The sequence below is a fragment of the Lissotriton helveticus genome (genome assembly GCF_964261635.1).
Source record: "Lissotriton helveticus chromosome 1_1 unlocalized genomic scaffold, aLisHel1.1 SUPER_1_unloc_75, whole genome shotgun sequence".
NCBI lineage: Eukaryota > Metazoa > Chordata > Amphibia > Caudata > Salamandridae > Lissotriton > Lissotriton helveticus.
Window position 1 is genome coordinate 287,572 of NW_027611720.1, and position 12,123 is coordinate 299,694.

Consider the following 12,123-nt stretch of genomic DNA (forward strand, 5'->3'; position numbering starts at 1 on the left):
GGAGAGGGAGGGAGGAAGGGAAAGGGAGGCAGAGGGATCGAGGAAGAGGGAGGGAGGAAGGGAAAGGGAGGCAGAGGGAGGGAGAGTGAGGGAGAGGGAGGGAGGGAAAGGGAGGCAGAGGGAGGGAGAGCGAGGGAAGAAGGGAAAGGGAGGCAGAGCGAGGGAGAGGGTGGGAGGCAGAGCAAGGGAGAGGGAGAGGCAGAGCGAAGGAGAGCAAGGGAGAGGGAGGGAGGCAGAGCGATAGGGAGGGAGGCAGAGCGAGGGAGAGGGAGGGAGGAAGGGAAAGGGAGGCAGAGCATGGGAGGGAGGCAGAGCGAGGGAGAGAGAGGGAGAGAGGAAAGGAAAGGGAGGCAGGAAGGGAGAGTGAGGGAGAGCGAGTGAGAGGGAGGGAGGAAGGGAAAGGGAGGCAGAGCGAGGGAGAGTGAGGGAGGACAGGAGAGCGAGGGAGAGGGAGGGAGGAAGGGAGAGCAAGGCAGAGCTAGGCAGAGCGAGAGAGAGGAAAGGAGAGCGAGGGAGAGTGAGGGAGGAAGGGAGAGCGAGGGAGGAAGAGAGAGCGAGGCAGAGTGAGGGAGAGCAAGGGAGGAAGGGAAAGGGAGGGAGAGCGAGGAAGGGAAAGGGAGACAGAGCGAGGAAGGGAAAGGGAGACAGACCGAGGGAGGCAGAACGAGGAAGGGAAAGGGAGACAGAGGGAGACAGAGCGAGGGAGACAGAGTGAGGGAGACAGAGCGAGGGAGACAGAGCGAGGGAGACAGAGCAAGGGAGACAGTGCGAGGAAGACAGTGGGAGAGGGAAGGAGAGAGAGGAAGACAGTGAGGGAGAGGGGAGGAGAGAGAGAGAGGGAGACAGAGAGAGAGCAAGGGAGTGAGAGGGAGTGAGACAGTCTGAGCGAGACAGAGGGAGAGAGGGAGGGAGAGAGAGAAATAGAGAGAGGGAGGGAAACAGAGAGAGTGGGAGATAGAGAGGGAGGGAGACAGAGGGAGGGAGACGGAGAGGGAGAAAAAGGGAGGGTGGACAGAGAGGGAGGGAGACAGAGTGAGGGAGACGGAGAGAGGGAGACAGAGGGAGACAGACCGAGGATGACAGACGGAGGGAGAGAGAGGGATGGAGACAGAGGGAGAAAGGGAGCAATAGAGAGAGGGAGGGAGAGGGAGAGACAGAGAGAGAATGAGAGAGAATGAGAGAGAGACGTGTGTATGCCGGGTCTGGTGGCTCAGTGGACGAAGGCGTCCGCTGCAGGGACCTGTGTTCAACCTCATGGCCACAGTTTTTTTGTTGCTCTAGCCCCAACCACTCCCCCTCTGACCCTGCCCCCACCGGTGCGGCCCTCGGACACAAACCACACTGTAAATTTTGTCCCCGAGAGAAAGTTTGTGAGTACCCATGTTCTAGATGGTAGGGGTGGGTTTCCCAACTAAGTCGGTCAAAAATTTGAGTTCCAGGACCCACCAATTAGGATCATTTCAGCTTTGTCTGGGTTTAAATGCAGGTGGTTACTGTTCATCCAGCTACCAATATGTCACATGGTAGTTTGAAAGTTACTAACGGAGGCTGCAGACATGTCGATTTCCAAGATCAGTTGATGATTGTCAACTTAATTAAAAGTGCATACCTTCCTTTCGTCTAAGGATTGAATTAGAGGATACAGATACAGAATAAAAAGGTGCGGTGACAGGGAGGAGCCCTGCGGCACCCCACAAGTCAATTTGACTTTAGGGGTAGAGAATTGGGCACAGCGTACAGCTTGAGTGCGATCCTCTTGGAAAGAGGTAAGCCACTTAAGGGCCAGGCCCTGTATCCCTGCATTACTCACATTGTCCACCAAGAGGACGATGAAGACTCTATAGAGGAAGGTTAGTTTCATCCTCTTTCATTTGGGGGTGAGAGCGTCACAAATATACATGTCTCTTTTGGACATAGTCAACCCGTACTTGTTGCCTGGAAAATATTGTGGTTTAGACTGGAAGTGCACAGCGTCCCTGCCAACCAGGCCCCCTGTGCCAGAGCTCCTTCCCTAAACTGTACACGTAATTTCCACAATTGGCACCCCTTTAGCTCACATATAAGTTCCTAGTAAAAGGTACCCCTGGTACCAAGTGCCTTGTGGTTAAAGAGGGTCCCTAAGGGCTGCAGCACAAATTATGCCACCATAAGGGACCCCTCACCAAGCACATGCACACTGCCACAGCGGCCTGAGTGTCTTGGTGCAGACAAAACTGAAGAGCCGACAAGGCACACATCCTTGTGTGCCATTCCCATAAACACTGCTAGAGGGGTTTCCTACCCATATCTCAGGCAGTGAGTTAAAATGTGCAGATTTATATAGTGCGGCTCATTACCTGTGAGGGTTTCCAGACGCTGTCTATGGTCACGGGGTGATAAAGTGATTTGCTCAGAATGACACGATGTTGCGCTGAAGCAGAGACTCAAACCCGGATCCCCAGTTCCCGAGTCGGCAGCTCTGGCTGCTGCACTACATCCTCACACCCCTGTGAGGGCATATCTGCATGAAATGCCCCTGATGCCCCTGCAATATCCTACTTGATTCCTGGATATTGTAAGTGACCAGGGAAGTCATAGTAAGTACATAGGCTGGACACTCGTCATTATGAGTTCGCCAGCTCCATGATGGCTTCACTGAAATATGTGATGTTTGGCACCAAGCATCTCAACATAATAAACTTGCGCTGGTTCCAGTGTCGATTTTATTATAAATTGCACACATAGGGCCCCTTAGAGGGGTCCCCTGAAACCTACCAATCGTTAGTGTGGTCATTGACTGGCCCGAGCCAGCCTGCTACCACCAGAGTGTGTTCTGACTTCAGGGGAGAGTGCCTGCGCACTCTGAGGCTGAGAACAATGCCTTTCCTGGGTGGAGGTGTTCACGTCTCCACCTGGACAGGAAGAGCCATCCGTGGTGGGGTGCTTCAGAGGTCTTGCCTCCTTTTTAATGTGACCCCAGCCTCTCCTGTTCGAAGGAGCTGGCCTCCATTCTGTCCTCACCTCCTTTTTAGTGTCGGGACAGGCCGGAAACCTTTGATAGAATAGGCGATGTGCCCCCCTCTTTCAACCCCAGCCCTCGGATGCTGGAGGCTAGGTCAAGTACACTTTTCAGTGCCCACCATCTTGAAGATGATGGGACTTATCCAGTTAGGGCTAGGACTGTGTCCTCCTCTCACAGAAGGTGGGCATGTTAGAGGGCCTAGACACCCCATGCAAAAGGCCCATTGGACACCACCTGTCACTCCCTTATAACACCCTTAAATCTAGTTTTTAGGTGGCATCCCCAGTCCATGAACTTCAGTTCCTGACCACCTAAGAAGAGCTGGGCACTACCGATCTGCACCAGCAGAGAAGATTGCAGAAAACTACTGTATACAGGTGTTCCAGGACCTTTTGTCTAAAGTAAAGTCTGGATCCCCTACGGACTGCTGCCCACCACACGTCCTAAAAGAAGCCTTCACCGGCCTCCCGGGTCCAGCCCTCTCTCTCCTGAATGAGTCCCTATTCCAGGGTTGTGTCCCTAAGGCCTTTAAAGAGGCAATTGTGGTTCCCCTTCTGAAGAAATCAGGGGCCCAGATCCTGTTGAATTACAGCCCAGTCTCCTTGCTCTCGTACCTGGCAAAGGTACTGGAGGCTCATGTGGTGAAGTGCCTTTCCAATTTTATTGAACAATCAAACTATCTCGACTCACACCAAGCTGGGTTTTGGTCTGCCCACTCAACGGAGACCGTAATACTGGCGGTATTGGACTCCCTGCGAGATAGGGCTGACAGAGGTACTCCTCAGGCCCTGGTGCTGTTAGATCTCTCAGTTGCCTTTGACACTGTCGACCATGGTATCTTTGTGGACAATGTCAAGGAGGCTGGCATTCAGGGCTCAGCTCTTAGTTAGATTAGCTCCTTTCTAGAGGATCGCTCCCAGTCAGTCTAGAGCGAAAGTCCACCATGAGCGGACCTCTTCTGGACTCCTCAACGTTACCTGCAGCCTCTGCAAGGAGACCCCCTCGACCTTGACGTGCTCTGGTATGCCTTTTCTGACACCAAAAGGCACCCCTGCAACCATCCATCCTGGGCTTTGGTGAAGAGGACAAAAGGTGTTGCTACATCCTCAAGAATCAAAACTTACGATGACAGCTTTTGGTTTCCTTCGACCGGCCTCCTGGCCCGAGCCTGCAGACCTTTTCCAATTTGGCCTGTCTTTGATGCTGTGTTGGCATCTTGCACCCTATGTCCCTGTGCCGCTGGTGGTGTGGTGTAGTCATGGTGCTGCCTTGGGCCATGTCCAGTGTTGGCCTCAACCTCCAGAGACTCGTTCACCCAAGCCGCTGTTACTTACCTGTAAGCAGCCTCTGTCCGATTGCCCAAGTCCCCCTTAATTTGTATGGGGTTTCCAACCTTGCACCTGCACCTGGGCGCCCCTGTGCTGCTGGTGGTGCACTGTTGGTTCTGAACAGAACCGTGTCCAATACTGACCTTAACTTTCGTAGAATGGTCTTGTAAGTAGATGTTGCCTATACGTATGTTGAATGTTTTCTTCACCCCATAGGTTAACATTGCAAAGTCTGGAAATTGCACTAATTTTCCACTTTTTATATTGAACATATTTCTATTGCAAAACGTATTTACTCAAGATGAAATTCTGTGGGTCTGCAAAATAAATCTAACCAATTGTCATTTCATAAATTGGTCTCAGATTTATTCATTGAGTGTGTGTCATTTATTGCCACTGTGTGTACAACAAATGCTTAAAACTACCCTTGTATACTGCTCCCCCACACTACCACAAAAGAGCAATAGTATTATCTACTTTAGCCTCTGAAAATCTCTGGGGATCCACTGGACTCTCTGCACACTATACCTCTTTTTGGTGTAGACCCAGGCACGACCAGCAATAGGAAAACCACATGGTTCACCGACGCCCTCAAAGACTCAAAGAAATCCTGCCGTACTCTCAAAAAAGCCTGGCGCCATAAAAGGACGACAGAAAACATGACAGCCCTCAAGAACGCCACTCGCGAACACCACCAGCTGATCCGCACCACCAAAAGGACATCGTTCAAAGAGCGGCTGGACAACAACACCCACAACAGCAAGGAACTCTTCAACATCGTAAAAGAGCTCTCCAACCCCAGCGCCAGCAACAACGACATCACACCGTCGCAAGACTTCTGCAACTCCCTCGCCACGTTCTTCTACCGTAAGATCGCAGATATACACAACAGCTTTGATGCCCAGAATCTGCCTCCAGTCACCAAACCAATGACCCCCACCACCACCCTCAGCGCCTAGACCCCCATCAGCACAGAAGACACCACCCACGTCATGAACACCATCCACTCTGGCTCTCCCTCTGACCCATGCCCCCATCACATCTACAACAAAGCCGACACCATCATCGCACCCCAATTCCGAAACATCATAAACAACTCCTTCGCGTCAGCCACCTTCCCAGAGAGCTGGGAGCACGCAGAGATCAACGCCATTCTGAAAAAACCCACAGCAGACCCTAAAGACCTCAAGAACTTCCGCCTCATCTCTCTTCTTCCCTTCCCGGCAAAAGTCATCAAGAAGACCGTCAAAAAACAGCTGACTGCATTCCTCAAGGTAAACAACTCGCTCAACCCATCCCAGTCTGCGTTTCGAGCCAACCACAGCACCGAGACCGCCCTCATCGCAGCAACCGACGACATCAGGACCCTGATGAACAACGGGGAGACAACCGCCCTCATCCTCCTAGACCTCTCAGCCGCCTTTGTTACCGTCTGCCACCGCACCCTAATAACCCACCTTTACAACACTGGGATCCAAGGAAAAGCCCTGGACTGGACCACCTCGTTCCTCTGCAACAGAACCCAGAGAGTCCGCCTCCCGCCGTTCCGCTCCGCGGCCACCAAGATCATCTGCGGCGTACCCCAAGGCTCCTCGCTCAGCCCAACCCTCTTCAAAATCTACATGAGCCCCCTCGCCGCCATTGCACGCAAACACAACCTCAAAATCATCTACTACGCCGACGACACCCAGCTGATACTCTCCCTCACCAAAGACCCAGCCACCGCCAAAACCAACCTCCAGGAAGGAATGAAAGACGTTGCAGAATGGATGAAGCTCAGTCGGCTGAAACTGAACTCAGACAAGACGGAGGTCCTCTTCCTCGGACAAACTCCATCCGCCTGGGACAACTCCTGGTGGCCCACAGCGCTGGGCACCGCACCGACACCCACGGACCAGACACGCAACCTGGGATTCATCCTGGACTCCTCCCTCACGATGACCAAACAAGTAAACGCCATCTCATCCTCATTCTTCAACACCCTGCGCCTGCTCCAAAAGATCTTCCGGTGGATCCCCACCGAAACCAGAAAGACGGTCACCCAGGCCCTCGTCACCAGCCGACTGGACTACGGGAACACCCTTTACGCAGGAACCACAGGCAATCTTCAGAAACATCTTCAGCACATACAGAACGCCTGAGCACGACTCATCCTCGACATCCCTCGCCACAGCCACATATCTGCCCACCTGAGAGACCTGCACTGGCTCCCCGTCAGCAAGAGGATCACGTTCAGGCTCCTCACCCACACACACAAAGCACTCCACGATATGGGCCCCGAATACCTTAACAACCGCCTCACATTCTACACTCCTACCTGCCAGCTCCGCTCCACCAGCCTTGCCCTCGTCACCATCCCACGGATTCGCAGAGCCACCGCCGGAGGAAGATCCTTCTCCTACCTGGCCGCCAAGACGTGGAACTCCATCCCCACACACCTACGACTGACTCAGGACCATCTCACCTTCAGGAAACACCCCAAGACCTGGCTATTCAAGCAGTAGCGCCCCCTCTTCAGCGCCTTGATACCCTCGCTGTGAGTAGCGCGCTTTATAAATGTATTGATTGATTGATTGATCGATAGTACAGTGAGAGCCGGCTCCCCACGCTTAAGTACTCACACACACTCAGACATAGACAGACAGACACAGACACTCTCTCTCTGTCTCTCTCTCTCACAGACATTCTCACACTTACCCACCCTACCTCACATAAGAAACATATATTCAACTTCTAAATGACACTTTCAACTAGGACTAATAGTAAAAAGGTTCATGCAGAATTCATAAGATCCTACTTGTAAGGATATCTGTGCAATCATCCCCATGACAGGAAAGAAGAAATGCAAATGAATTAATCAAATGCTTTAGGAGGCTAAGCACTCTTAAACTAAGAAATGAATTAAAGATAAACCAGGAATAGAGAGAAACAGAAAAAGAAATAAGAAAGACAAAAAAAAGAGGAAAATAAAGATAATAAAAACAAGGGAGATAGAAAGTACGAAAGAAAGAAATGAGGCTCCCATATATTATATTCAGTAGTGCTTGTAATATGGCGGCCAAGATATCCGTCACGTTTGTGTCTGAGTAACCAAGGCCAGCGAACTCTAAATCAGGCTCTTGACACTTTGCAATGTTGCTGCTGTTAACTGTGCACCATTACTTCCTCAGAAGTCACAGGCAGGAGACACCTGGTCGCCTGTAACATAATTTTTATAATTACAAGTGTGTGACAATACCACATAACACCACATAAACAACAAGTGCAGATTAAACCACAGGGTTCAAATAAACCCACACACACACACACCGTAAGATTAAACCTGTACTAAACACACAAGCCTCAATAACAGGTAGATAATACTAAGACTAATGGACACAATGAAGCAGACCTAGAGATAAATGCATAGCACAGAAAAGAAAAAGGTCTTGATTTAGAGTTTGGTGAGCAGGGTACTCCTTCACAAGCGTGGTGGAGTATCCTGTCCAACAAACGGATGGTCTGCCTGATCTAGTGCAAGTCAGCTGGATTGTTATGTGTCCAGCCTTACTTGAGTGTCATCGGTGTAAATACATCGGACGGCCCTTCCTCTCTAGATCAGGCAGTCTGATGTATTTTTCTCTTGTTCAGGACCACCAGGGAATACCTGGCAGCCGTGATGAGATTTTCTTTTTAAATATATCCCACTTCCTGGGAGAAAATTATTCAGGGAGAAAGTTCCAAGGGTGTGAGGGTGATTAGTTATTGGTTTTTAAAAACAAACTCAAGTTTGGAAGCTTGTTTTTAAAAAACACAAAAGTTGGTGAATGGCTGCCTGAAACATCCCAAGGGATCCAGAGAATTGTAGATCAACTTCCTATAGATGGTTGAGATTGCTTTTTCGGTCAGTGGATTAGTTAGCAGCTGGTCCTCCAGTAGGGATGCATCAGGTAAATCCCCCCTTCCCAGATGTGACCTTGCAGAGCGTGACCCACCTGCAAATGTAAGAAACGTTTTTTTTTTTTTTTTTTTTTTTTTAAAAGACCTTTATTGCACATAATATATATACACAGCGGTGTGCCTACAACCCGTTGCCAGGGCCGGCCGCAATCAACGTAACAGTCAATGTAGCTGACTTTTCAAACAACCTTCAGTAGCAAAAGTATTCAGCATGTCTAAGGTAGTAAAAGCAGTAAGAGTCAGCATTCTGAGCCATTTGTAATTCTTCAGTTGTGTAGCCCCTATGCAATCACGGTCTCATTTTTCGGTCTTTTTTTTTTTCCAAAACAAACTCACTCAACATTAAACTCCAACTCCCACCTGGTCAGTTCTGGTTCCTGGTCATATTAAGTATTCGAAGTCCTTGAAGCAGTATGGCAATAGTACGTTCGATCCTCTAAGTGGTAAGTAAGTGAGCAGCCAGGGCATATAATCCTTAGTAACCATTCCCGTCACCCCACAATAGTCATCGGTTCCACATTTAAAATCGCAGCAGCAGAAACTCGCTCAAGGTCATGTGTACCCCAGAACCAGACTCCTGAGTCACTCGGACCAACCATGTCACGCAGCAGTCTCCTTCATGGATAGCACTCAGACAGGCCCACCCTCTCCTTCCAAAGACCCTCCACTTCCACTCACCACGCTATCTTCATCAGCTAGGGAAAGCATATATAACGTATATGGTGCCCATATATCTCGTGGCCTTGCCGATTCCGGCAACTCCTCATAGTAACAATTTAATTGATCTCTGCAGTAAGCTATGTCAGTCAGCCACAGTTGAATATCAGGCGCTCTCCTTCCCCCCCATACCATGGCGACCCTCCGTTTAGCCAATTGTAGCGCCAATACAATGAAACGTCTCGAGTGAGCAGGTATACCAGAGGCGATTCCCAAGAGGCACAGGCGCACATCCAACTCAATCTCAATCGAAGTCATGGCAGTTAGTTTCTCAGAGACTGCCCGCCAGAATGCATACACACGTGAACATCCCCAGGCCAGATGCACAAAGTCAGCGTCATCCTCCCCACACCGAACACACTGAGCATTCACCCGTAGGCCATATCGTACCAGTTGAACCGGTGTGTAATACCACTGATGTACAAACTTATAATGAAGAAGACGGAAATTGCCATTGGCCACATATCCCCCAGTCATAGTGCAGCATTCAGTCCACTCATCATCACTCAGTGGCTCTGGAAGGCTCCTATCCCATCTAGTCTTGGCCAGTACCGCGCCTCCCCCTTCATCCTCCTGTGCAGCTCGGTACAGCTTAGAAAGCAGCTTAGCCCTGTCCATAGTGGTGTAAAGCAATTGTAAGGCACCGAGTGCCGGTGGTTCTCCCGGATATGTTGGGTATAGCGCGTGAATGGCAGCCCGAAGTCTGACGTATGTAAAAGTGGACATAACTACATTAGCAGAGTGGGCCGTCATAGTCTGCAAGGAGAGGAATGATGCCCCAGGGAAAAGGTCCCCCATGGTGTGCAGCCCAGCCCCCTGCAGGGACTGTAAACCTCCAAGTTCACCCGAGACCGAGATGTCTGAGTGACAGAGAAGTGGCATAGCTGGCGCATATAGGGGCAACTTGTCTGCTCGTCTGCCCAACTCCCGCCAGGCGGTCGCCGTGGATTTTACCGTGTCTACCTCTCCCTTATCAAAAATGGAATGATCGTTGACTATCATGGCTCGTAGCGGGATCGGCATGACAGCACTGGCTTCAAGCGCCACATGCGGAGTATATGGAGGTGCAGACAGCCAGTAGCTAGCGAAATGTGCTCGCGCACACAAATAATATAGTTTCATATCCGGCACTGCAAATCCCCCCAGCTCATACGGTTTGGTCAACACTTCCCACGTTACCCGCGGTTTCTTACCAGCCCAAGTCAATGTAATCAGCAGGGATCGTAACCTGGAAAAAAAATGAGATTTCAACGGGACAGGTATGTTGACAAAGAGATAGAGGAATTTCGGCAATACCACCATTTTGATTAAAGACACCCTATCCGCCAGGGTCAGAGGGAGTCGTGTCCAACGCGTCACCTGATCTTCCAATTTAGAGATAGCCACTCCATAATTAGCCCTTATTATTTCTTGGCTGTCACGATGTATCCAGACGCCCAGATACCGAACTGACTCTGTCGCCCATTCCAACGGAAATTCCAAGGGAATCTGGCGGGTAGCAGCCGTGAGGGGCAGCACAACAGATTTGTCCCAGTTGATAGCCAGTCCTGAGTAACGACCAAACTTGATAAACTCTCGTAGTATAGGTTCTAGGTACAGAGCAGGATCTCTCACATAAAGAACCATGTCATCAGCATACATGGACACTGCCAATGACCTGAGCGGGAACTTCAAAGCTGCCTCTGCATATTTCTGCCTCAAGATACATGCCAGCGGCTCCATCACAATAGCGAATAGCAACGGCGAGAGCGGGCAGCCCTGCCTCGTCCCCCTCTGAACCGGAAATGGGTCAGAAACATGCCCATTAACCCTCACCCTCGCTATGGGATTAGTATATAGGAGTGTTATCAGTGATGTGAAGAAAAAGGGCACTCCCATACGGTGCAGTATGGTTATCATATACCGCCAGGCCACCGAGTCAAAGGCCTTAGCGGCGTCGAGCATAACAGCCACCGCAGCTAGTTCCGGTTTGAGCAAATGTAATACCGCGAACAGAGCCCTCAGATTGTGGGTAGTGGACCGGAGAGGAACGAACCCTGATTGATCCGGCAGCACCATGACAGGGAGCAATAACCGCAGCCTTGTGGCCAATACCTTAGCTATTATTTTTACATCAGTGTTCATGAGGGAGAGAGGGCGATATGAGTCGCATTTATTTGGAGGCTTACCCGGCTTAGGCAGCGCTACTAGTAGCGCTTCTCTCATCGTGGTCGGTAACTGACCGCAGTCCATCGCCTCCTCCAGGACCGTCGCCAAGTGTGGGATCAGCAGATCCGCAAACTCTTTGTAAAATTCAGAGGGCAAACCATCTGTGCCAGCTGCCTTGCCATTCGGGAGTGCAGCTATTGCGTCTCTAAATTCCTCCTTCGTGATATTATGCATAAGGAACTCCTGTTGCCCCCTCGATAGCCACACCAGAGCGACGTCCTCAAAATACCGGTTTATGTCTTCCTCATCCGCTGTGTCCCTGTGCTCATACATCTGTGCGTAGTATTTGGTAAAACAAGCCAGAACCCCAGCTGTGCTAGTCACCACTTCGTCTCCATCTTCTATTTCTTGCACTGTGCAGTAGCGAGCCCAGGGGTCCCTCACTCTGTCCGCCAGCCCCTTCCCTGGTCTACCCCCTTCACCGTAATATCTCGCCCTAGTGCGTTTGGACAGAAATTTCACCTCCTGATCCGCCAGCTCGTTATACTCAGTGACTTTCACTCTAATTTCGGCCAAGAGCGTATCCCCCGAACTGTCCTCCTGCTGCCTTTCAAGGACCAACAATTCTCTTTCCAACCTGGCCATGGAATCCCTTAGTGATGTGAGCACTCCTGATCTGAGTCCAATACACGCCCCTCTTACGGACACCTTAAAGGCCTCCCACACTGTACTCATCTCTGCAACCGATCCCACATTGTCGCTAAAAAACTCCTCAATTATCTGACGCAGTCGTTCTCTCAGTACCTGATCAGACAAAACTCCAGGCGATAGGCGCCACGTAAAAGGAGCCGGCGCAAGTGTCGGCAATTGCAACACCAAGCGAACCGGTGCATGATCAGAGATCGTGCGAGGCAAATGTTCTACATCCAGAATCCATCCACTCACATCCCGAGTCACCAGCCAATAATCCAACCTGGACCATGTATCATG